The sequence below is a fragment of the Macaca nemestrina genome, chromosome 10, assembly GCF_043159975.1.
Source record: "Macaca nemestrina isolate mMacNem1 chromosome 10, mMacNem.hap1, whole genome shotgun sequence".
In the NCBI taxonomy this organism is placed as follows: domain Eukaryota; kingdom Metazoa; phylum Chordata; class Mammalia; order Primates; family Cercopithecidae; genus Macaca; species Macaca nemestrina.
Window position 1 is genome coordinate 34,895,290 of NC_092134.1, and position 22,916 is coordinate 34,918,205.

Sequence of the window (22,916 nt, forward strand, 5' to 3'; positions counted from 1 at the left end):
GAAATTTAAATTAAAAACGAAAGAAGATCTTTATTAACTTGGACAGAAAGAGCTTTGATTATAGTCTTTCTTTCTCCAATCAGTGAGATGTCTGACAGCAAACCTTAGGGACTCCAGAGTTGCAACAAATTAAGAGAAGAATGCTGCTGTTCCTGTGACAGTGTTTGGAGAGTGTAAAACATTACTAGGTCCAGGAGGGCTTTGTCTTGAATGTAAGACCTGAAATTCAAGGAGGTTAAAAATGAAGAAACAATGGGATATCCAGATTGTTAGTTTAATAATTAAATAGCACAAGAATAAAAATAAGTAGCCTGGATTGAGTTTGGGAGAGAGGAGGCACAGTATTTGATCCCACTCTGAAGTTTTTGGAAGTAAGATAGAATAGGTTCTTTTCCTTTTCCTTTTCCTTTTTTTCTTTTTTGGTAGAAAGGATATATTACTAGAAGAGGGATGGGAGTGGGGGCAGCGTCTCACTTTGGTTATATGTATTTCCAAGGTCTTTAGACATAGACAGCATGACTTCCAGGTCTACTCTGTCAGTTCGAGGTGGGTGATGGTAAGAAGTTGCTTAAATTCTCTATGCATTATTTTCCTTAATTGCAAAATTGGGAAATTTGAGTTGTTATAGGAAGCAAATAGTCTTTGTAGAGTGTTGTGCTGCCTCATAGGAGTCTATGGTGTTCCTAAGGGAAATTGGTGCTGAAAAATAGGGATTTTAAGTTATAAGAGGTTCTCAGGAATGCTTCCCTTACATATAATTGAAATACCTTTTATATGCGTATGTGAATTTATCTAGGGGATTAAGGGAGTGACAGGAGCCATAGCTTTCTTTGGATTTTCAAAATTATTCAAAATCACCAAAAGGGATTTATCCTAAAATTTCTACAAGGGGACAGGACAGTCCTAATTTGTATACAAAATATATTGGAGTTGATGTAGTTCTCATTTCAATAAGGTGAGTATTTGAGCACATTGGAACATCAGTACAGGTGGGAGAGAGATATGTTCCCATGGCAAAAAGAGTCCTTATAAGTAGGTTCAGAAATACACACCTATAAGGGCTTTCCTTGCGACCACATTTGAATTAATCTTTAGGAACTTCTGAATTTGTTGGGTGGATTGGATTGTAGCTGTGGTCCTCCTAATTCTTTAGGTATTTAGAGGTTGAACCAAGGAAAGAACTATTGCATCTTATTTCTACTTTGCTTTTGCTGTAACTCCATGTCCCTGGTCAAGACATTTAATTATCTACTCCTATGTATATCTTTGACTGGAGCATGTGGTTCTCCGTGACTTATTAGCTTTGTTGTATCACAAAGACTTGTAGTTTGATTCATAAGTGTAATGGTTATTTAGGTTATACCAGTTTCTTCTAATCTGCCAATTACTTTTCATTTGTTCTTTGAAAAATTCAAAATTAGTGAGGGACATTCTCTGGGTAATGCTTACATTTTCCAGTCAGACGTGAAATGTCAGCTGAGATTTAGAGATTACTTATAAAAAGGTAGTAAAGTACCTTTGAGTGGACCAGCAGAATTCTAGTGCAAGGCAAACACAGGTTTGAGGTGGAGGAGTCAGTGGTCTTAGTTGGGGTGGTTTCATCCTATTCTCCTTAGCCAGATATGTTGCTCTCTGCTTCCTGGCATTGACTCTGTGCACCTGTCAAAATGACTGCTTCACATTCCCCTGCCGATGTGTGCCTATTTCTACCTCTAGTTTTGCTCATACTGCATTGTTTTACTTCATGGGATGACTCTTTATGTTTATCTCCTTATTCTACCCATTTTAAAATTCTTTCCTTAGAAACTTTTCACTGACTAATTCTGCCTCTAGTGATCCCTCACATATTATATGTATAATCCTTCATCTTGTCTTCCTCTTTGAATTATAAGCAACTCAAGGGTGGGATAGTGGCAGAGACTGACTAACTGTTCAAATCCATTCCTCTTTTTGGGCATATAGTTAGACCATGTCCTCAGATTGCTTTGCCTTGCAGTTAGATGTGACCATGAGGCTGAGTTCTAACTGAAGCAATATAAGCAGAGGTGATGAACACTACTTTCAGGTCTGACATAAAATATCCTACACATGGTCCTCTATGTTCTTTTCCTATATACTGGCTGAATGTAGAGGATTGAGGGATTTAGGGGAGGGCAAATCTGCGATGGAAGGGGCTTAGGTCTCTGAAGTATTATAGGAAAATATTCCACCAACAAGTAATAACTACATTATGCTGTTAGAGGATAAGCAACCAACTTACCAACTTACCACGTATTAAGCCTCCAGGGTCTTAGGGCTTCTCAGGGTAGTAGCTAGTGTTACTTTAACAAATATAGAGGTGAATTATATTATATTTGTTTCCTTCACAGTACCTAGAATAATGTAGACAGAGGTTCCATCAATGCTGGCTGCCTCCTCCAAAATGTCAGTGTACTGACTGTCACCTTCCAGAGCAAAGAGAAGTAGGATGATGTTCTGCTCAGGTCTGGAGAGTGGGAAGCAGGACAAAGAAGAGATGTTAGCAGTGGATGGCCCAGTGTGCAGGTAAATAGGGTAGATAAGGCACATACATTTGGTCTTCTACCCTGGTCAATGGCATCAAGTAAACAAACAGTATTGTTATTGATTATTATATTAAGTAAATATCAGGAAAGGTATTGATATTGATTATTACATTAGATAAATGTGCAGAGTAGTGGTGTTATTGATTTTTATATTCAACAAATATAAGGATGGACAAAACTCACACCCCAGCCGACACATCTTAAAATGACTTAAGGTTTTGAGCACAATTCTGGGACAGGGACTTATTTTATGATTAATGTTTTAGAATATCTAAGAACTTTTCTCATCGAATTCCCATTAAGAAGAAAAGCAATTAGGGACACATATGCATCTGTCTATAAAAAGCCTTGGAGCTGGCAGCATCATTGTCGGCAACAAAGACCCATGGGATCTATCAAATACCAAATGTTGAACAGAGCCCCTTTAAGATATGGGGCCAATGAAATAAATCAAACTGAGAGATGGAACACATTTGCAAAAAGCAGAAAAATTTTAATTATGTGTAAAATGTAAACAAGGTGATATAGTTTGACTGTGTCACCACCCAAAATCTCATCTTGAATTGTAGTCCCCATACGTAATACCCATAATCCCCACATATGAAGGGAGAGACCAGGTGAAAGTAATTGAATCATGGGGGCAGTTTCTCCCATGCCGTTCTCATGATAGTGAGTGAATTCTCATGAGATCTGATGGTTTTATGTGCTTGGTAGTTCCTCGAGTTCATTCTCCTTCCTGCGGCCTTGTGAAGAAGATGCCTTGCTTCCCCTTTGCCTTCTGCCATGATTGTAAGTTTCCTGAGGCCTCCCCAGCCATACAAAACTATAAGTCAATTGAGCCTCTTTCCTTTCTAAATTACCCAGTCTCAGGCAGTTCTTTATAGCAGTGTGAGAAGAGACTGATTCACAAGATTTTCTATGATTAGAGGCCCACAGTTTTGTATCTTTGAGGTGGAGAAATGGTAGCTACATAGGGTAGGTGAAGCAATCCCTCATTTACACATGCTGTGGGTAAAGGGCAAAAAAATCAAGTTTTCCAGTTCGGGACTGTGGGACAGGAATACGTAGTTGTTACTGAAGCTTGCTTTTTTTTTTAAAAAAATTCAAGTAATAATAAAATTCTTGATTTTAACCAATATATTCTTCAAAGTTAGATTAAAACAACCTAGAGAAGGACTGATAATAGGATAAGAAAAGGGTTCAAAATAGTCTTTGTGGAAAGGCATTTCCTCCTGGTGGGAAGGATGAAGGAAGAGTTAGAGATGAAGAGTCCATGGAGAGGTGGAATCCCAATGTACACATTCAGAAAAATCTGAGAAATGTGTTATGCAGGGAAGGAGGTGCAAAAGAAAGTTCATATACACAACATATGCAAGCAGTGAAGACACCATTGAGGCTGTTGCTGTTGTCTTGCCTAGACAACTTCCCCTCTTTGACTGACTTGTTTCATTCAGATCTCAGCTTAGATTTTTTGCTGACTACCCCATGTAATGTTGCTCCGTCAGTCATTGTCTTCACCTTGTGATGGTGAATTTTCTTCATAGAATTTACTGTGTTAAAGTTTTCTAAGTCATTCATGTGTTTGCAGTCCATCTTCCATGGCAACAGGGATCTCATCTGGCTTGCTCATCACCGTACTCTGAGCACCCAGACTAGGACCTGGCACAGAGGAGGCATTCAATAAATGTCTTCATCAGTTCAGGCTGCTGTAACAAGTCATCATAGACTGGGTGGCTTAAACAACAGACCTTTATTTCTCACAGTTCTTGGAGTTGGGAAGTTCAAGGTCTAGGTGCTGGAAGATTTGGTGTCTGCTGAGGGCTACTTCCTGGTTCAGAGAGGGCTGTCTTCTCATTATATTCTCACATGATGGAAAGATGACAAGCTGGCTCTCTGGAATCACTTTTGTAAGTGCACTCATCCTATTTATGAGGGCTCCACCCTCATGACCAAGTGACCTCCACAGGCCCCATCTCTGATGCCTTCACACTGGGGGTCAGGATTACAACATATGAATTTTTGGGAATCACAAACATTAAGTTCATTTAAACACATATCTATAGAATGGATGAGCCAGATACCTGTCCTTTGTAGTAGAGAAGTTGCCTCTGAATCAAAATCAGGTGAAGGAGAAGCTTAAGAAATACCTAAAAACTTTCTTTGACTAAGGGAAGGGCTATCAGCACATATTATTTAGTTATCCTGCTTCAAGTGCAAAAACATTGAAGAGAAGTTAAGCTGACAACCTGTTATAAACAACAGCCACGGTCTTCTGACTCTGAAATTCTTGCTTATTTTGCTGCCCATTTTATACATTTCTCTCTTCAGTGTTTGGGAGGAGTAATATTTAGGAGGAAAACAAGTTGTTTGGCCACTTGGATAAAGCCATTGGCCACCTCAGCAAATCCTCTGCTTTGGCTGTGGGCACTCTGACCTGAATGAGTAGCAGGTGGTGAATTAACGGTGTGATTTGCATTTTTGAGGGCATGTGTGTGCAGAGTCTTGCTTATACTTGTCTGGAGCTCTTTATATTAAAATGTGTTTATATTTAAGGAAATAGAAAAGGAATTATTGGCCTGCTTTTGTCATGGTTGTACTATAATCCACCATGAGAAATCATAATATAATTTCATTTTTCCCTTGGTTTAATGCTGTTAAAGAAGCCAGCTCTCAGTCTGAGGAAACAAATCTACTTTTAAGCATACCTGCATGCAAATGGGCTGTGGAGGTGGTTTATCCTTTTACATAATAAGTTAGAGAGTTCTCTTTTTCAGTGGAATAGATGTATAGATTAATAAACCCCGACTAGGCACACGGATACGTGGAATCAATGTAAGCCTGGTTAGAGATGACAAAGAGCTTCACGCTCGAGTGCTTTGCAGCCTAATTCAATAAAACAAAATGAAAGGCAAATGCTTGAGGAGTTGAAGAGAGGATCTTTATGAAAATATTAAAACCTCTGTACAAAGAAAGTCATATTCTTTTTTGAGCTTGCTCCCAATATTGCAATGTAATATATGGGCCTCTTTAGGGGGAAAAATTTAAAGGCGCTTTGTGATTTTCTTTAACAAAGCAACAAAAAGGAACCATTTTGAATGTAGAAGCCTACACTTTGGTCTTTAACTGGAAAGTAAAATGCTGAGATAAAACTAGATTTTTTTCCCCCATCAATTTGCAAAACTTAAGTCTGAATCTAAACTGAAACAGCGACAGCGTGAAAAGCTATTCACGGGTCTGCAGCCATCTCTGATTCTATCAATTTGTTTTCCAGTCTTTGTTGTGATTCCGTGTTTCTCATGGATCTCTAGAGACAGCTTCCGGCTTGAGGAGAGAATATCAATAGCCCGCATGTTCCTCTAGGAGGCTTCCCTGCGACAATCACGATGCTTCCACAGATCAGATCTTCTCTTTCTTTAATGATGGGGTGTTAAAACAACAAAAATTATTCATTTTGGGAAACATGAAAATCAACAAAGCAATAATGTCTGAGTGAGAATATAATTTTGCTTCCTCTTTGTGCAATAAGCTCAAAGGCAAAAAGTAAGAATCAATTGGTCTCTTTTCTGGGATTTCATAAATCCATAATTATATCACATGCATTTAAAAATGAAGCAAAGAGCTTAATAAATTTGGACAGAACTTTCACACTGCAATGAAATAAGTACTGGACTTTCTGAGTCTGGAAGGCCTGGTTTTTGGCTGAGTCCCATCAGGTGACAAGTGGGTCATCTCCGATAAAACCCCTAATTCCTCTGAACTCTATATTTCACATCCATAAAATGGAAATAACAATATCTGCTGTTCTAATCTCACAGGACTGATGAAATATAACATGTCATGTATGCAAGTATCTAGAAAACGTTCGAAGCATGTGTGAATACAATATGCTGTCAAATTATTAGAGAAGTTACACTTTTCTTTAATATTCATACCATTCTCTAGGAACTTGTCCTGTCCAGAAAATCCTACAACGTTTAAGAGAAGAATTGCTGCTTTCAGTTGTATATTTTGTATTTTAAAATATATGTGTTTATATATATGTAAATATTTATATTTTTCTGCCTTTTTCCTTCTTCTCCCTCTTCCCAAACCCCTTAGTTCTTCCCGATTATCCTTGAACATTCAATTCAGTGTTATCTCCTTTAAGACACTTGCCCCGTGCCCAAGGCCAGATTGGTCCATACTACTGTGCTTTAAAAAAAATTTTGAGTTTATCTTCAGGTATCTTTTCAACATATCTTATGTTTATTTTTCTGTCTCCTTTGCTAGATTGTGAGTATCTTGAGAGTGGACTTTGTTTCTTAATCATGTTTGAATTCCCACGGCCTAGACAGTGTTGGCCACATTGTAGGCACTCAGAAAATTTTGTTACATTACTAATCACTGTTCTTATCAAAAAATACAAAAGTGTAAATGTTTCCATTCCAACGTGAGGGGCCAGGGACTGGCTAGATTTATCTGTTGCTATAAGAAATTGGGTTTTCCTTTAGAAATTGTGGTAGACAGAATGGTTTCTCCAAGATGTCTTATACTGGAATCTGTGACTATATTATGTAACATGACAAAAGGAACTCTACAGATGTATTTAAGGTTACAGATCTTAAAATAGAGAGATCATCCTGGATTATCTGGTTGGGCACAACCTAATCACATAAGCCCTCAGAAACAGATCGCTTTCTCTGGCTGGAAGCAGAAGAGATGCGGCAGCAGAAGCACTGAGGTTCAAAGTGTGAGAAGGACTTGATGTGTTGTTGCCAGCCATGAGAAGTAGGGGGCTATGTATGCAGGACGGAGAGGGACCTCAAGGAGCTGAGAGGGGTTCCTGGCTGACAGTTAGTAAGGAATCAGGAACATCAGCCCTACATCTGCTAGGAACCAAATTCTACTAACAATGTGAACAGGCTTGAAAGCAGATTCTTCTCCCGAAGCTCTAGGTAAGCTCTCCAGTTGGCTGACAACTTGACTTCAGCCTTAGGAGACGCATAGCCAAAAAAACAGTCTAGTCAACCTGGACTTCTATCTACAGAATAGTGAGATAATACACTTGGGTTGTTATATACCATTAAGTTTATGGTAATTGGTTGCCGCAGCAATAGAATACAGATACATAAATTAATTTACTAGTTCCAAAAGACTAGTTTTTAGAAACTTATAAAAGGTGGAATAGGCTGGGTGCAGTGGCTCACGTCTGTAATTCCAGCACTTTGGGAGGCCAAGGGGCAGATCACTTGAGCCCAGGAGTTCGAAACTAGCCTGGCTAGCATGGTGAAACCCCGTCTCTACTAAAAATACAACTAGCCAGGTATGGTGGTGCACACCTGTAATCCCAGCTACTCTGGGAGGCTGAGGCATGAGAATCGCTTGAATCTGGGAGGCAGAGGTTGCAGTGAGCTAAGATCACACCACTGCACTCCAGCTTGGGCAACAGAACAAGACCCTGTCACAAAACAAAACAAAACAAAACAAAACAAAACAAAACAAACAAAACAAAACAAAAGAACGTGGAATAGCCTGGGTCTGCTACAGACTATGAAAATCCCCAGAAAGGATGCCACCGAAAAGTTACACGGGTTGGATTCCCTGGGATGGTGACAGTGGCAGTGGTGGAATTAGGGGATTGGTTGGAGCTGCCATCCTAACTAAGTCAGGGTGGGCAGTTCATTGACCCCCCAGGAATAGGCTTAATTTCATCCTGATTTGAAGCTGAGTACAAGTTAGATTTGGCAGGGCAGGGTCAGGCAGAGCAGAGGTTGCAGAAATAAATAGCAAGAGTTAGTCTGGAAATAGTTTTTCTCCAGAATTTTGAAGATATTTCTCTCTGGTCTGCCAACTTCTAGAGTTCCTCTTGAGAAATCCAATGTCATTCTGATTTTAAATCCTTTGTACGTTTTTTCTTTTTCTCTCTGAAGTGTTTGGGATCTTCTCTTTAATCCCTGATATTCTGAAAATTTGTAAAAATATACACTGGAGTTGTTTTTGTCATTCTATGCTGGACACTCAATAGGCCCTTTCTTTTTTTCAGTTCTGTGCAATTTAAAGTATTATTATTATTTTATTTATTTGTTAATTTTTTTTGAGACAGAGTCTCTTTTTGTCACCCAGGCTGGAGGGTAGTGGCAGAATCACGACTCACTGCAACCTGGACCTCCCAGGCTTATGCAATCCTCCCTCCTTAGCCTCTGGAATAGCTGGGACTACAGGTACATACCACCATACCTGGCTAATTTATTTATTTATTTTTTATTTATTTACTTTTTTTTAGAGACCGAGTCTTACTATGTTGCCTAGGCTGGTCTTAAACTCCTGGGATCCTCCCAAAGTGCTGGGATTACAGGCATGAGCCACAGCACCCAGCATCGTGTGTTATTTCTTTGATAATTTCTTTCCTTCCCTTTTCTGTATGGGACTTTTATTAATAAGATATTGGGGTCCTAGATAGATTATATAATTTTCTTATCTTTTCTATCATCTGTTTTTTTATTTTCTAATTTCTTCAACTTTAACTGCTAATTCTCTCATTAGAGTTTTAAATTTGTTTTTTTAAAATTAAAATATTTTTCTCATTACATGTATACTTATTAATTTTAAAATAGCACTCTGCACTTGTTTCTTGGATACGATATCTTATTTCACTGAGGATATACTGGTTTCATTTTAGTTTTTCTTCTCTACAATCATTGTTTCTGTTTTCTCTGAACTTCCTTTTTCCCATTTGCTTAGGTTCTTCTTTTTCACATTAGAGACTTTCTTCAAGCCTATTGTTTCCTTGGCTGTCTGTTCATATTTAATGTTAAGCTTCTACAGAGTTGAGTAAAAGCTCTGGGTGCTTGGTTGGTCTGGCTGACTGGTGGCTTTGGTCAGGCAGGGGCCTATAGATCTTTCCTCAGTGGTTTCCTGACTTCTCTAAGAATGGATAATCTAATTGATTACTTTGGATTGGTGCAACTGAAAGATGGCTTTCTGGAAACCATAAGGCATAAGAGTCCATTGTTAACAATCAGACTAAAATCAGGCTGGCTGTTTCCAGCGTTGTGCTGCGTCACTTGTGACTCGCTGTGGAACTTGTTTCCTGCCTCGTTAGGATACTAATGGTACCCACGTTATAGGACTATTGTTAAGGTTAAATGAGTTTATACATATAAACTACTTACAATGTGAAATGTCATGAGAGCTCAATAAAGTACATGTTTTACTGTAATCATCGTCGTAATTACTGTTTCAGTCCAGTTCGCCTGCCGTGCCTCGTGCCTCCCTCCATTGCCTTAGTGTGGAAGCTTCTCTGGTTCACCGTTTCCAACCTTCTGCCAAAGTGGAGAATGAACAATCTCCTTGTGAGTTGAATTGCGAAGGGGACCTAGGGGACTTCCCAGCTCCTCAGTCTGACTTTTAATCAATCTTCTAGGTCTTCATCCCCACCTCTCACCCCTTCAGACGTACCTGGTATCGCCAATTCCTATGTCTTTCTGAAGTTCAGAGGTACAAGCAGACTTTCTTGCCAGTGGCCTTTCCTTCCGGAGGCAGTTCCCAGATTTCTGTCTGCTAAGTCTGTGACAGCCACTTGTCCCTCTCTGGTCTGGCATCTATTGTCTCCTCTCCTGTTCTTATACGCTTGGAGGATTTATACCTTTCATATCCCTTTACTGATAGTCTAGTTTCATCTGAGGAGGAAATGAAATCACCCTCTGTCTCCAATTAGCCCTGTTAACCACAAGGCCACTGGTCTCATTTCTTTGTCTGTGAAATGAGGGGTTACAGTGGGTAAACTTAAAGGCATTTTCCTCCACTGAAAGTCTTCGCTCCTGCATCTGGTTTAGCTTTAATGTAATTCCCAGCTGATCACAGCTAGATTCTCTATCACTTATCTCATTCTCAGAAGAGCAGTGATTATTTTTACTTTTGTTGTTTTGAACCTCTTTGAGCGAGAGACCTGCGGAGTAGCAAATTATATCTGGTGTACAAATTAGAGTAAACTGAAAAACACAGGTGACTTTTGTTCCCTTCTGCATCACAAAGACCTTTTCAATACACCTGATTGATTGTAAAGGGAACTCCGCAAGCAGATGTGAGCTACTGGGACTCTGCTAATGGTAATTTGGGTGCTGTCATATTTATCATGTTGTGCTATTTGGCAAGCAAGTAGGAAGCCTTTAAACTTTTTGCTGTTTCTGAAAAAATAAAAATTCAGAAAGAAGATGATACCAAAATTTCAATCAGAAAGAAGTTTCCTGTTTATGGGGAATCACAAAGAATGTTCTGATAAGTCAATAAAAGTCCTGCTTTGGTCCAATTAGATTGGAGTCTTTGATTCATGAAGTCTGGTGGAAATGGATTGTCTTCCCTGTTGGAACTCCACTATGTGGCTTGGCACTTTATACTTGTAGCCTCAGTGCCTGTCCATGTTTGTTGTATTCACTACTGTTAATGACTAGCTCTTAGGAGTTCTCTTTTAATATCCAGAAGAAAAACTTCCAAAAGATAATGACTTCTTCTAAGGTACGACGTTATATAGTATTTGAAATGAAAAACAACTTAAAGGCCAGGTGGGGTGGCTTATACCTGTAATATCAGCACTTTGGGAGGCTGAGGCAGGCGGATCACAAGGTCAAGAGATCAAGACCATCGTAGCCAATGTGGTGAAACCCCACCTCTACTAAAAATACAGAAATTAGCCAGGCATGGTGGCGCCTGCCTTTAGTCCCAGCTACTCTGGAGGCTGAGGCAGGAGAATCGCTTGAACCCAGGAGGCGGAGGTTGCAGTGAGCCGAGATAGTGCCACTGTACTCCAGTCTGGCAACAGAGTGAGACTCCATCTCAAAAAACAAACAAACAAACAAACAAAAACAAAAACACAAAAGCTTAGAATTTGGTATAATCCATTGTATGTGGTTTTTGTTTGTCTCAGTGCCATTGGTATAAGGCATGGGAATAGATTCCTCTGAAAAGTTTTCAATTAAAACAGAAGTCCTAAATAAAGTAAAGGAGACAGACATTGACAATCTTTAACTCTCTTAAAACTCAATTATTTTGCATGCAGAACATTATTAAAGGCTTGTAGTAAAAGAGATGAATGCATCAATATTTGACATGTTTAGGTTATTCGGTGGTTCACTCTGTTTATTTATTTATATTGCTACCTAAAAATATTTTTGGGATACATGTGATAATTTGATACATTCACGTGAGCAAATAAGGGTAAATGGGATATTCATTATCTTAAATATTTATATTTTCTTTATGCTAGGAACATTCAAATTATTCTCTTCAGCTATTTTGAAATGTACAATCAAGTAATATTAACTATAGTCACCCTACTGATCTGTTGAACACTAGGTCCCATTTCTTCTATATAACTGTATATCTGTAACCATCAATCAAACTCTTTTTATATATTCCTCCCCACTGCCCTTCCTGGCCTGTGGTAACCACCAATCTCTTCTCTACCTTCATGAGATCCACTTTTTAAGTTCCCATATATGAGTGGAGAATGTGGGATATTTATCTTTCTGTGCTTTGCCTGTTTCACTTAACATAATGACCTCTCGTTGCACCCATGTTGCTACAAATGACAGGATTTCATTCTTTTTTATGGCTGAAAAATATTCCATTGTGTATATAATCACACTTTCTTTTTTTTTTTTTTTTTTGAGATGGAGTCTCACTCTGTTGCCCAGGCTGGAGTGCAGTGGCACAATCTCAGCTCAATGCAACCTTCGCCTCCTGGGTTCAAGTGATTCTCCTGCCTCAGTCTCCTCAGTAACTGGGATTACAGGGGCCCGCCACAACACCCGGCTAATTTTTGTATTTTCAGTAGAGACAGGGTTTTGCCATGTTATTCAGGGTGGTCTTGAACTCCTGACCTTAGGTTACTATGGTCAGGATAGTACTTGGCCTCCCAAAGTGCTGGGAGAAGAGGCATGAGCCACCACACCTGGCTGTATCACATTTTCTTTATCCTTCACTCACTGATGGACACTTAAGTTGATTTCATATTTTGGCCATTGTGAATAGTGCTGCAATAAACATGAGAGTGCAGACACTCTTCAATATACTGATTTCCTTTCTTTGAGGAAGCTCCATACTATTTTCCATAGTGGCTATATTAGTTTACATTCCCACCAACATTTTACTAGGGTTCCCCTTTCTCCATATCCTTGCCAGCATCTGTTTTTCCCTGTCTTTTTGATAAAAGCCTTTCTAACTGGGGTAAGATGATATCTGATTGTGGTTTTGACTTGCATTTCTCTGATGATTAGTGATGCTGAACATTTTTTTCATGTATCTGTTGGCTGTTGATTTTCTTCTTTTGAGAAGTGTGTATTCAGATCTTTTGCCCATTTTAAAATCAGATTATTATTATTATTATTATTTTTTGCTATTAAGTTTGAGTTTCTTATATACTTTGGTTATTGATACCGTGTCACATGGATAGTTTGCAAATATTTTCTTCCTTTCTGTACGTTGTCTCTTCACTTTTTTGATTGTTCTCTTTTCTGTGCAGAACCTTTTAACTTGATGTAATCTCGTTAGTCTATTTTTGCTTTAGTTGCCTGTGCTTTTGAAGTCTTACATAAAAACTCTTTGCCCAGACCAATGACTTGGAGCATTTCCCCAGTGTTTTCTTTTAGTATTTTCACAGTTTTTAGGTCTTAAAGTCTTTAATCCATTCTGATTTGATTTTTGCATATGGTGAGAGATAGGGGGATGAAGGTACAGTTTCATTCTTCTGAATATGGTTATCCCATTTTCTTAGCACCATTTATTGAAGAAACTCTCCTTTCCCCATTCTATGTTCTTAGCATTTTTATAAAAAATGAGTTTGTTGTGAATGCATGGATATATATCTAGGCCCTCTATTCTGTCTCATTAGTCTGTGTGTCTGTTTTATTCCAAGACCATGCTGATTTGGTACTTTAGGTTTGTAGTATATTTTGAAGTCAGGTAGTCCAGCTTTGTTCTTTTTGCTCAGGATTCCTTTGGCTTTTTGGAGTCTTCTGTGGTTTCATATCAATTTTGGATTTTTTTCTATTTCTGTGAAGAATGTTATTGGTATTTTGATAGGGATTGCATTGACTTTGTAAATTGTTTTGGATGATATTGTCATTTTTAACAATATTAATTCCTCTAATCCATGAGCATGGAATATTCTTCAATTTTTTTGTGTCCTCTTCAATTTGTTTCAGTGTTTTCATCATTGTTTTATAGTTTTCCTTGAATAGATTTTTCACATCTTTGGTTACATTGATTCCTAGGTATTTAATATTCTTTGTAGCTATCATAAATGTGATTGCTTTCTTGGTTTCTTTTTAGATTGTTCACTACTGGTGTATATAAATGTTACTGATTTTTGTATGTTGATTTTATAAGTCAAAACTCTATCATATTTATCAGATCTAATTTTTTTTAAGTGGGGTCTTTAGGTTTGTCTAAATATAAGATCATATTGTCTGTGTACAAGACTTAATTTGACTTCCTCCTTTCCAATTTGGATGGCTTTTATTCTTTCTCTTGCCTAATTGCTCTGGTCAGGACTTCCAGTATTATGTTGAATAAAAGTGGTGGAAATGAGCATACTTGTCTTGTTCCAGATCTTAGAGAAAAGGCTCTGAAGTTTTCCCTATTCATTATGATGTTGACTGTGGCTTTGTCATATATGGCCCTTATTATTTTGAAGTATGTTCCTTCTACACCCAGTTTGTTGATTTTTTTAATCATAAAGGGATGTTGAATTTTATCAAGTGCTTTATCAGCTCCTATTAAAATGATCATATGGTTTTTGTTCTTGATTCTGTTAATGTGATATATTATGCTTATTGATTTGTGTATCAATAATCAATATAATTATGTGGGATGAATCCCACATAATCATGGTGAATGATGTTTTAAATATGTTGTTGAATTTGGTTTGCTAACATCTTGTTGAGGATTTTTACACGTATGTTCATCAATGATATTGCTTAGTAGTTTATTTTTTGTGTATGTGTGTGTCCTTGTCTGGTTTTGGTATCAGAGCTTCATAGAATGAGTTTGGAAGTACTTCCTCTTCTTCAGTTTTTGAAGAGTGTTGCTAGAATTGGTATTCATTTTTTTTCAGGTGAAATTAATTTTAATAGATATTCATTTAACCCAATATATGCAAAATATTATCATTTAATTTATTTTATTTTTTCTTCAATTTTTAAGTTCAGGGGTACATGTGCAGGATTGCAGATTTGCTACATAGGTAAATGTGTGCCATGGTGGTTTGATATTCATTTTTCTTTAAATGTTTGGTGGAATTCACCAGTAAAGCCATCAGATCCTGGCTTTTATTTGATGGGAGACCTTTATTATGGCTTCAATCTTGTTACTCATTATTGGTTTGTTGAGATTTTTTATTTCTTCATAGTTCAATTTTGGTAGCTTGTATCTGTCTGGAAATTTATCCATTTCTTGTAGGTTTTCAAATTTGTTGTCATGTAATTGTAATTCTCTCTGATTATTTTTTAGATTTCTATGGTCTCAGTTATTACATCTTCTCTTTTTGTTTCATATTTTCTTTGTGTCTTTTCCCCTTTTTTCTTAGTCTAGCTAATGATTTGCCAATTTTATCTTTTCAAAAAACCAACTTTTTATGTTTTCGATCTGCATTTTTTAGTCTCAATTTTATTTATTTCTGCTCTGATCTTTATTATTTATTTCCTTCTGGTAATTTTGAGTTTGGTTTGTTTTTGTTTTTATAGTTCCTTGAGGTATATTATTAGGTTTTTAAATTTGAAGTCTTTCAACTTTTTTTTATATAGGTGTTCATTGCTATAAACTTCTCCCTTAGTACTTCTTTTTCTGTATCCCATAGATTTTGGTATGGCATATTTACATTTTCATTTGTTTCAAGAAATTTTAACGTTTTCTTCTTAATTTCTTAATTGACCAATTGGTCATTCAGGAACATGTTGTTTAATTTCCATGTGTTTGTGTAGTTTCTGAGGTTCCTCTTGTTATCATTGCTAATTTTATTCCATTGTGGTCAGAAAAGGTACTTTGTATGGTTTTCACTCTTTTGAAATTGTTGAAGCTTGTTTTGTGGCCTAAAGTATAGTCTATTATGGAGAATGTTCCATGTACTGATGAAAATAATGTGTATTTTGTAGCAATTGGGTAAAATGTTCTATAAATGTTAGGCCTATTTGATCTGGTGTGTAGTTTAACTTTAATGTTTGTTGATTTTCTGTCTAGATGATCTGTCCATTATTGAGAGTGGGGTGTTGAAGTCCCCTACTATTATTTTATTGCAGGCTGTACCTCCCTTTAGATCCATTAATGTTTGCTTTATATATTTGGGAGATCTAGTGTTTGGTGCATATTTATAACTGTTATATCCTTTTGCTGTACTGACCCCTTCATTATTAAATAGTGACTTTCTTTGTCTCTTTTTACAGCCTTTGACTTATAGTCCTTTTCATCAGATAGAACTGTAGCTACTCTGACCTTTTTTTTTTTTTTAGTTTCTACTTGAATGGAATATTTTTTCTATCCTTTCATTTTCAGTCTGTGTGTGTCTTTATGGGTGAGGTGGCTTTCTTGTAGGCAGCATATAGTTGGATCTTATTTCTTTATCCATTCAGCCACTCCATATCTTTAAATTGGAGAATTTAGTACGTTTAAATTCAGTGTTATTATTAACAAGTAAGGACTTACTACTGCCATTTTATTGCTTGTTTTCTGTTTGTTTTATAGGTCTTCTCTCTTCCTTTCTTACTGTCATACTTTGTGGTTAAGTGATTTTCTCTGGTAATATGTTTTACTTTGTTATTCTTATTTTTAGTGTATTTATTATAGGTTTTTTCATTGTGGTTACTGTGAGGCTTACAAAAAGATCTTATAGATACAAGAAGTTACTTTAAAGAGATAATAATTTATTTTAGATCATAAAAAGAGAATAAAAACAAACAAAAAAGTAAAAAAAAGAAACCCAAAAACCACTGAACTCTAACACCTTTTCACATTTTGAGTTTTGGTTGTGTCAATTTACATATTATTATATTGCTTAGCCCTTGACAGGTTGTTACAGCCATTATTGTTTCTGATAAATTTGTCTTTTCAGTTTTATACTAGAGTTATAAGTGGATCGCACACCACTATTATAGTATTGGAGTATTCTGGGGTTTTCTCTGTTCTGAATTTTACCTGTGGGTTTTATAACTTCAAATTGTTTTGTACATTAGTGGATTTTTCTTTCAGATTGAAGAATTGCTCTTAGCATTTCTTGTAAGACAGGTCTGGTGGTGAATTTCTTAGCTTTTGTTTGTCTGGGAAGGACTATCCTTCATACTTGAAGGATAGCTTCATTGAATAAAGTATTCTTTGTTGGTGGTTTTTTCTTTCAGTATTTTGAAAATGTTGTTCCACTCCCTCCTGGTGTGTATGGTTTCCATTGAGAAGTCAGTTGCCAGACAAATTGGAGTGCCTTTATGTGTTATTTGCTCCCTTTTCTTGCTGCTTTTAGTATCCTCTCTTTGTTCTCAACATTTGAGAGTTTGATTATTACATGCTTTGGAGTAGTCTTATTTGGGTTGAATCTGGAGATCTCTGAACTTCTTGAACCTGGATACTTACATCTTTCTCAAAGTTTAGAAAGTTTTCTGTTATTGGCTGGGTGCAGTGGCTCATGCCTGTAATCCCAGCACTTTGGGAGGCCAAGGTGGGCGGATCATGAGGTCAGGAGATCAAGACTATTCTGGATAACACGGTGAAACCCCATCTCTACTAAAAATACAAAAAAGTAGCTGGGCGTGGTGGCAGGTGCCTGTAGTCTCAGTTACTTGGGAGGTTGAGGCAGGAGAATGGCGTGAACCCAGGAGGCGGAGCTTGCAGTGAGCAAAGATCACACCACTGTACTCCAGCCTGTGTGACAGAATGAGACTCTGTCTTTAAAAAAAAGTTTTATGTTATTACATCTTCAAATAATCTTTCTAACCATTTGTCTTGTTCTATTCCCTCTTGAACACCAATAATTCTTAGATTTGATCTTTCGAGGTTATTTTCTATATCTTGTAGGCAATCTTTTTTCCTTTTCATTCTTTTTTCTCTTCTGAAAGTATAGTTTCAAATTGCCTGTCTTCAAGTTCACTGATTCTTCCCTCTGCTTCATTCATTCTGTTGTTGAGAGCCTCCAGTGAATTTTCCAAGTCAGTGAATGTATTTCTCAGTTCCAAAATTTCTGTTTGATTTAAAAAATTATTTAAATCTCTTAGTTAAATTTCTCTGATACATTTCTGAATTGATTTTCTGTATTATTTTGGAGATCACTGAGTTTCCTTAAAACTGCTATTTTGAATTCTTGATCAGAGAGCGCACATATCACCATCTTGTTAGGATCTGTCACTGGTTCCTTGCTTTGTCCATTTGGTGAGGTCATGGTTTCCTGTTGTTTCGTGTGGATGTCTATATCTTTGTATTGAAGAATTAGTTATTTATTATAGTTTTCTCTGTCTGGCTTGTTTTGTTTTTTATTGGTTATGTTGCTTAGAGATTCCTTGTAATTTACCTGTTGGATTTCTTGTATATGTTTTTTCTGTTAGGCCGTTGTCTTCTTTTTGGTACTAGATGGTGCCTAAAGCTCAGGTTTGTCTTGGCTCTAGCAAATAATTAGAGTGCTGCCTGTTTAGAATGTGGAATGTCCCCAAAAAAGCCTATCCTGACAGTATGGAAAGGCTGGCTAAGGGTTCATTTTCAGGGGACCTATGAAACATACTTCCTACAGCATAGTGCTGCTGAACAGCCACTCTCCTCTGGTGTCTCCTTTGGCTGAGTTATAGAGCAGAGCTTTCAAGGCTAGAGATGGTGGTCCAACTTTGCCCCCTTTTTTTGTTGCCTGTCCTCAGGGATATGTCTCCCTTCAGGTAGTTAGACTGCTTCCTGTGGGTTAAGGCATAGACAGGTCTCCTGCCAAAGAGCCTGAGATGGTGGAGAAATTGGTTGTCTACCTCTATCTTACTTTTTCTAGTGTAGAAACCATAAGTCAAAGGACATTTGCCATGTGTTTGGGGTAGAGCAAATTTGGGGAGGGGAGTGAAGGATATGAGAATCTGATTTTCTATCTGCTCCGAGTTTTGTTTTAAATTTCTCTGTGTCCTCAGGAATGGACTCATCCTTATGTTTGAGTTCTGGGATATCACTGGTGATAATCTCAGTGCTGCATATTGGTTTTATTTTTCTGTAGCGTGTGAGGATAGGGATGGAAGCCAGCTTGTGTGTATACCACCATTTTGGAATCAGAAGTCTCTATACTGCATCTCAGTGGCTTACTCATTTACTTGGAATCAGTACTGTGTTCAGAACAATTCTTATCACATTTGGAATGGCTTTTTTTGATGAGATCATAATTATGACATATGCTGTTTGTTGACTACCTAGCAGATACTCATTTCTTTATCTTTGCTAACAGAACCCAGGTTTTGTTCATGAAAAGAGTGGCTAAATTCTTCAGGGGCTTTGTGCTCCTCAAGGACTTTGGAGTTTTAGCTCCAAGAGCTGAATCCTGATAAGTCTTAGGTTTTGTCTCTTGCCATTGATTGATTTAGGACTGAGCATGTAATGTAATTTTGGCCAGTGAAATGTAAGATGAGGTAAAGTCTACAAAGTAGCTTCTGAGAAAGTTATCTTTGCTCATGATGAAGGACTGGAAACCGGCATTGTTGTGTGTGGGTATGACATTTGAAAGAGCTAAAACTATTTGCAGTCATGAGGGAATACTCTTGAGGACCTCACTGAGGATGGTAGATTAGAAAGACAGGCTGGGCGCAGTGGCTCACGCCTGTAATCCCAGCACTTTGGGAGGCCGAGGTGGGTAGATAATGAGGGCAGGAGACTCAGGCCATCCTGGCTAACATGGTGAAACCCCGTCTCTACTAAAAATACAAAAAATTACCTGGGTGTGGTGGCACATGCCTATAATCCCAGATACTCAGGAGGCTGAGGCACGAGAATTGCTTGAACCCAGGAGGCAGAGGTTGCAGTGAGCGGAGATTGTGCCACTACACTCCAGCCTGGGTGACAGAGGGAGACTGTATCTCAAAAAAAAAAAAAAAAAAAAAAAAAGAAGAAAGACAAAAAGAACCTGGGTATTGAAAATATTACCAAATGCTGATTTGATTAACACTAAAACAACTTAATGTTTAGACTTTGCGTTTTGTGTGATAATAATTCCCTTATCATTTAACCCATTTCGAGTTGTTGCATCAGTTACTCATAGCTGACATAATCCTAACCAATGTAAAAGAACTGCAAATATTAAAGAACTCACAGAACGTAAGCACTGAAAACGATGTTAATATACTATTCAAAAAGCACTTGTTTGTTGAGAAAGATAGCACTGTGCTAGATAGTGGGTATAGCAGATAACAAGACAGACACTGTCCCTGATCTTTTAGAACATATCATCTAGTGGGCCTTAGAAAGTATTTGGTCTAATCTTCTTATTTGGACAGGTAGGGATAGCTTTTATCTCTCTCAGTGTTAGTATAATTATTTTAGTCACTTAATATAGGAGGGTGGATCCTATAAGTTTGCCATTCTTTTTGCTTTTGAACACACAGCTAGCTCTTTTGCTCATCTGGTTACTTGAAAGTGTTGGCTATTCAAGGTTAGGCTTGGAACTGAGTTTAGACATAAGGGTTGTAGAGTGCTAAATTTTTGTGCAAAATAGGGTGAGAGGAATGTGCAATGACTTGGACAATCTCTCTCTCTCTCTCTCTCTCTCTCTCTCTGTGTGTGTGTGTGTGTGTGTGTGTGTGTGAGAGAGAAAGACAGAAGACAGAGAAACGGCAAGTCAAGGACTGAGTGCTAGACTAGAAAGACCAGTGAGAAATCCCCTACGTGATGATGAGTTCCAAGATGAGACATGACCGATACGTAGTTTTAAGTATTTGCTGTATCATGCAGAAATGTAACTTTCTGGCAGTGACCTAGAAAAGTTTTGTAGAAATGTGCAAGTTTTGCTACACATCACAAGCTTTGTTCCCCGGTTGCTTGAGTGAGAAGACAGGAAGATAAAAGATTGACCTCAAGGCATGGAACACAAAACAAGCATTCAGCAGAGGCAGGAAATGGGAGAGAATTCAGCAGAGGCAGGAAAGCATGTCCCATTCCCCTATCTGCCTCTCTGCAGAAATTTTGCAGAGATCTTGAAGAGGGCTCTGGACTTTCCACTAGATACACAATGGTGTTTGACCATTTTAACTGACATCTTAAGGGGACATCTGGATTAGAGTCATACTCTGCTGGTGGCCGCAGCACTCATCATAATAGTAATTATTCAATTATTGGGTCATTGCCTTCCTACTTAGAGAGTAAGCTCTTTGATGACAGGGCCCATGTCCATTTTCATGATAAAGTTCATATTGGGTAGGATTTAAAAATAAGTATTCAATTAATTTTTATTAAATAGTTCCCTTCTGGCAGAGAAAGACTGTAATTCAAATAGTCACAGTATTTCCCTTCCTCTGCTCGCAGAGGAGAAGCAGTCTGCCTCCCTCTGACCTCTCCTAGGGAGAGGGCCTTGCCAGGTGGGTTCCAGGATCAATTGTATATGATTGTGGCTGTTGAAGAGACTTGGAGAAGTTGAGAGAGACCACCCAGGTTTACATGGAAAATATCAGAGAGCTACGGACAGGAGAAAAGTAACAGATACAGACACAGGGAAGAGAGGCAGAGAAAAAAGTCTTGTGTCAGTTAAATTTGAGAGATTTGGGGAGCATAGGAGGGAGAGGAGAGGCTTTAGGGGCAGGTGCAGTGGCAAATGAATGCACACACACATGCACAAATAAGATATTAATGTAGAGAGAAAGTGGCAGGAGGAATGGTTTCAATACATTTTGCTGTGTGTTATGAGTGCGATCTCTTTGGGTAAATTTCAATAGATTTCAATAAAGATTTAAATTGCTTCTTGGCTATTTTTGACTGTATTTCTTTGAGGCTGACTTCTAGGTGAGAAAAGACCAGCCTGGCTTTATGTGGGTTACAACCACATGTAGCAGACTGAGTTTCACACTTTGGTGTCCTACATGATGCCTCCAAGCACTTAGTGGAAACAGCAAATATTTCTTGCACATAACTGAAATAATAATCATCTAAGATCGTGTTCCATCCAATCTTATAGCTTCTAACTATGGAATGAATTAAGACTAAAATGAAGTACATTCTTAGGTTTTGTTCTTTAGTAGGTTTAAAGAATGTGTTAAAACATGCATTGTGGAAAAGGACATTCCATTTTGAACTATTCCAGAAATATGCATAGGAACCATTTGGACTGATCTTATTGTCCATTTGAGTTAATCTGTGGGAAGCAAGGCACTCCCTATTGCTAGCCAGATCCTTCCAAGAATTTTAAGATATTCAAATTGGAATTTCTTTCTTCAAGCCCCCGAGGCTTACAGAAAAATCGCCCACAAGGCCAGAGTCGAAGTTATGCCTCCCAGCTGGGGCTCAGTCAAACAAAGGCATTCCTTCTTGTTGGTAACACATCTCTGTATCAGCTGAATTAACGGGATTTAAATTAAATGGAATCTCAGGTGAAAGATTTTATTTCAGAGAGGCAACTTTCATTTTGGTGGCAGGGAGAGAAGGCGCTTCTATCATCTGGTGATAGGATGGGGGCTTCAGAAAGAAGCAGGAAGAGCTCTGCGAATATTAGATGGCTCAGTGCTGAGTTCAGGAAGTCACTGTTGTGTTCTTAAAGAGGCTATGCCAGAGGACTTTGGAGACCCAGATGCTTCATTCAATGAACTACAAATGGTGAGTACCTCTGTGTGACATTGAGTTGTCTAGTCCTACTCCTTACCTATTCCATTTTCACCTCCCTTATTCCTGCCCTTCTAGGAGGCTAACGTGGAACTCTGTTTGTGGCCATGTTGAGGTAGAAGAGTGTCTCTCTTTATTTTTGTTTTTGGAGGCATTAAAAATCTTAGGCCTGTATGGGAGTACACACTCTGACAGCACTTATAGGTGTCGCTAGGAGGAGGTGTGAATACTTAGTGACCCAACAGGAGATGTGACCCCTTGGGAGGCTTCCAGACCTTGCTTTCCTCACTGGGCTGGCCAAGGTGCTGGGTGTCCAGAAGAGGAGCTGTGGCCTCCAGGGACTGTGTTTACTCATGGGGAAAACCACAGTGAACTGATTGGACTCCTTGCTGTCTGGGAGAAGTTCACTGTTTGAACCAGTCAGTCCCTGCCCTGCGATGTCCTCATGGGCCTAAAAGAAAAGAAATAAAGAGGTTGTAATTCCAAGATAATCACCTAATAAGGGAGGCTGCTTGGGATGATGAGAGAGAGAGAAAAAAGAAACTAAAATGCATGAGAATGCCTTCGGAGAAGTGC

The 22,916-nt window shown here is 38.1% G+C and overlaps 1 long non-coding RNA gene across 1 annotated transcript; it reads left to right on the top strand.

Moving 5' to 3' along the window:
* Nucleotides 1-830: 830 nt before the first annotated feature.
* On the top strand, nt 831-22,514 carry LOC112423417 (uncharacterized). Its single transcript, XR_003013887.2, has 3 exons — nt 831-955; nt 2,370-2,544; nt 22,157-22,514. It is a non-coding gene; the product is annotated as an uncharacterized lncRNA (long non-coding RNA).
* The last annotated feature ends 402 nt before the right edge of the window (nt 22,515-22,916 follow it).